Source organism: Phasianus colchicus, chromosome 1 (genome assembly GCF_987193195.1).
Source record: "Phasianus colchicus chromosome 1, bPhaCol1.hap1.1, whole genome shotgun sequence".
Lineage (NCBI taxonomy): Eukaryota > Metazoa > Chordata > Aves > Galliformes > Phasianidae > Phasianus > Phasianus colchicus.
This window is the reverse complement of record NC_143436.1, coordinates 68,236,931-68,241,531: the sequence shown is the minus strand read 5'-3', so window position 1 is coordinate 68,241,531 and position 4,601 is coordinate 68,236,931.

The window sequence follows — 4,601 nt, the reverse complement described above, 5'->3', positions numbered from 1 at the left end:
TTCCTATTTCAGTGTGATCTTGTACTCCAATATGCACAGTTGCTGTCACTCCAAGACCTGCATCTAAGTTAAAAATAAACATAGGTGGAAAATTTTTTTTGGTGTATGTGTGCACACATACACGTGTATGGACAGATATGGTCTGAAATCAAGGGAAGTTAATGGAAAGACACAGCATTGACATTACTGTGCTTTATGTTAACTTTTACCTCTGTAAAAATTGATTTTTCTTCCCTTTTGCCTTTAATGTGTCAACAGACAGGAACTCTGTTTGTCTCTATACAATGTCTTGTACAATAAGGCTTTTGAAGATGAGGTTTAACAAAAGCAAGTGTAGAGTCTTGCACCTAGGGAGGAATAATTGCATGCACTGGTACAGGTTTGGGGATGACCTGCTGGAGAGGAGCTCTGTGGAGAGGGACCTGGGTGTCCTGGTGGACGACAGGTTGGCCATGAGCCAGCAGTGTGCCCTTGTGGCCAAAAAGGCCAATGGCATTCTGGGGTGCATTAAAAAGAGCATGGCCAGCAGGTCGAGGGAGGTGATCCTCCCCCTCTACTCTGCCCTGGTAAGGCCTCATCTGGAGTACTGTGTCCAGTTCTGGGCTCCTCAGTACAAAATAGACAGAGATCTCTTGGAAAGAGTCCAGCGGAGAGCCACAAAGATGGTGAAGGGCCTGGAGCATCTCCCCTATGAAGATAGGCTAAGTGATCTGGGTCTGTTTAGCCTTGAGAAGAGAAGACTGAGAGGGGACCTGATCCAGGTCTATAAATATCTAAGGTGTGGGGGGCAGAGTAGCGAGGCCAGACTGTTTTCAGCAGTGTGCAGAGACAGGACAAGGGGAAATGGCCAGAAGCTGGAGCATAGGAAGTTCTGCACAAACGTGCGCAAGAACTTCTTTACGGTGAGGGTGACGGAGCACTGGAACAGGCTGCCCAGGGAGGTTGTGGAGTCTCCTTCTCTGGAGATATTCAAGACCCGCCTGGATGCCTACTTGTGCAACCTGGTGTAGGGATCCTGCTTTGGCAGGGGGGTTGGACTCGATGATCTCTGGAGGTCCCTTCCAACCCCTACGATTCTGTGATTCTGTGATTCTGTGATTCTGTGATTCTGTGATTCTGTGATTCTGTGATTCTGTGAATAGGATTTTACTAACGGATTCCTGCATGTGAATGTATGCAATACATATTTGTACTCACCTAGCCAGCCTTTATCTTGTTTCTCCTTAAAGCAAAGAAACTGCAGAACAGAATAGACTCAAATCAAGTCAGCTGAATTAGATTTCTGTAATGCACTCTCTTTTTGTTCACATATATATATACACAAGCTCTATTTGAGATTGTACTGTGATACTAATTCTTTCTTTCTCTGCCTTCAGTCAATGAGTATTTTTGTAATTAAAGTTTAAAGGATGGACATAAACTGCAAAATTCATGTGCAAATATGACCATATCTTTTTAAGGAGTAAAGTTAATTTTAAGCTTTTTTAAAACTGGAAAAAATATTTATTTGAGCTTCATAGACAAATGAAATTTCAGACTGATTTCACTCTCTAAGCCTGGGGAAACTTAGATATTAACTATTTCTACGGAGTGCTTCTCTGTTAAAAAGAAAGTTTTGATGAAAATACAAGAGTGACATAAGATAACACTGATCTATAAGGAGCAGGAGCAGGACAAATATAAGACATGCAATCTGAAAAAGAAAATCGAAAGACTCTTGAAAGCAAGTCAGAAATTACTCTTTCATTTAGGAATCTATGTGGCAAAGGGGAATTTTTATCTCAAAGAGAGCTATTGAGGAAAAAGAGCAAGCTAAGCTCATTCTCTGCTGCCTTCTGTCAGATTGACTGTAGGCTCTTGAAATCTGTTTGAAATGGTAAGAGATCTTCTAGCTTTATGGTGATACAGCAAGAATGAAATGGAAGAGTGGAAAGCAAGAAGGAACATAAAAAAGTAATCTTGCATTACATGCTTTAGCTGTCAAGAAAGCATGAGTTAAGTGAACTAACTGTGTAGAGAGGGGGGTCAATTTGTTTCTAGGATAAAAAATATAAGAGAAAAAGCAAAGGAGAGAAATGTTTTTACTGCCTTGATTATTGCCCACCCCCCAAAAATCTCTTTGTTCTATTTTTTTCATGAGTTCTATTTTTGCCATGAGTCCTAAATAAACATCAGCATCCTTGCTAATTATGTATGTCAAGGTGCTCTGAGAACTGCCTGGAAGCCAAATGTATTCCATGGTGTCCTAAACACCGTGCTCCACAGTCATTCGCTCTCCATAATTGTAGGGTGAGGACACGGGTAACAGTCTTCAGGATCTTATTTTTGGTGAACTATACTATTTGCACAATGACATTTTGCAGTCCTGTATTATCTTCCATTCCTGGGTCTCAAACAGATTTGTAAGCTTTACTAGCAGAGATGCTTTATAGGCATTTCAGAAGAATTCTTTAAAGGCCACTAAGTGTCATTCCTTATTTGTGAAGAGCTGCTCTTGACAAAAAGCAGAGTTGTGCTTCTGTGTTTGTCTTCCTGATAGAAAATGATCTGTCAGCTCTTATGCTGATACATTGCTATATCCACCTTTCACATCATCAGGCTTTCACTCTTCCTCTTGTCCCATCCACATGCCCTGGTTAAGTAGATCATTCTTCTCATGCTCCTTGCATTAGCAGTATTGGTGGCAGTGAGCTCTCTCTGGCAAGCACGCTGTGGAAAGAGCAGAAGTACATCTCCTACAGAGATGTATTTGCCTCAGCATCTTTATCCTTTTGTACCACAAAGCTTAAGTTGATACATGACATGAAGAAAGATTTAGCATCACTAGTAGGTGATGCTTTCACAGGCATGTAAAACCTCACAGATGAGCTCTGAGCCTGCTGCAGAAGTGCCTGGGCAAGCTGTGTTCTATTCTGTGTGAGAGGTCAGGCTGGCCTCCCTCTGCAAAAGCAGGGAGGTCAAACCATGGGGTCCACTTTGCTTGTGCTCATCAGTGGTTATAGAGGGCTGCTAACCTGCACATAGGACCTACTGGGAAGAGATAGTGTAAATGAATTGAGATTGTTACTTTGGGGCTGATCTGTGAATGTGAGTAGCCACTCCCTGTATAAAAAAAATCACGTGGAGAATGCCACCAAAATTATCTAGCCTCTTAAAACATAATTTGGAAACTTAAACATGGCTACAGAGAATCTCAGCATCTTGTACTGACAGTATGCTTAGGAGCACTCATCATGTGTGACTTCTCAGCCGTTGTGAATAAGGCTTTCAAACACATCTATGGTGCCTGCAGTAGGGGGGAGAAAGCCCATGCCAGTCATGAGTGGGGTAGATCCAACAAGAAAAAGAAAACTTTTGAGGATTTCATTAAGTCTTTAGCTATGTTCTCCATAAAGCTGTGCAGTCTCTGCTCCTTAAAAATCACTAGCCATAGACTATATCTTCCAGACAGGCCAAATAAAGCAGAAGCCTGCACAGTGTCATGTCAGAAACACGTATGCTACATCTACACAGCATAGGGCAACTCTCCCTTCTCCAGTTTTGATACTGCTTGCATCCAGATGGATGCAACCTGCGTGTGATAACATTTCTTAAGCATGCCCATAAGCCAGTCTGTCTCCTCACAAGTGGGGTCTGGGGGCAAGTACCACATTGGTCTCCACTCCTGGTATGGTTTAGCCTTCCTGCAGAAGCAAGAAGATTGAGAGCATCTTTATCAGTAACCACATGCTTCCATCTCCACAACTGGCAATACTGGCTGCTGCAGAGCTCAGAGCTCAGCAGGAGATGCAAGTCAGAAGCCCTGGCCTCTCACTGAAGTGAGATCTTGCCTCTGAGAGCAGCAGGGATGCCTGCCATCTGGACAGACTTAAGACAAGGCCAGGAGGGTGGTTTGGCCACAGCTCAGTCGTGCTCAGTCCTCATGCCACATGTGAGTGTGAATGCAGCAAAGTCAAGAGCTGACAGAGTGACAAACCCAGTGATTCACGTTTGCTTCTTAACAATGATACTTTTCATCCTTTGACCTATTCGGGGAAGGTCCACTGACAAGGAACTGCTCTAGAAATGCATATCTCTCTGACTTGGGGCTACATGAATAAAGTGAGCTGTCAGCTAAGCCCAAGGAGTCACTTAGATGCCTTTGAAAACTGAGAATGTGAATTAACAATTCAAAAGGCAAATTTGGGATAAAGATGGGCTTTATGGAAGGAGGGAAATGTAAGGAATTCTCACTTAAACATTTGAGAGCCTGAAGTGTATGTTTGTAAAGCTGATTTCCCTGGACTTACTCTTACAAAAAAACTTTAAATGTATTTGTTTCCTTGAGAAACTGAACTGGTATATTTATTGCATTTCGTCCAAAAAATACATTTTTATAAATGGTGGATTTTTCAGGTAAGTGTGAATAATGTCTGACAAATAATAAAGGAAGGGTGTTAGGGAAGAAAAAAACCATGTCTCCCACTGAATCTGATGTTACTGAAGTTTTAAGAAATAATATGCTTTTACAGTTACTTCTGATCTCACTTATAATAGGATCATTCCTGAGTAGCTTAATTGACTTCAGTATATTTATGTTAGTTTATACAACTGGATTCTGA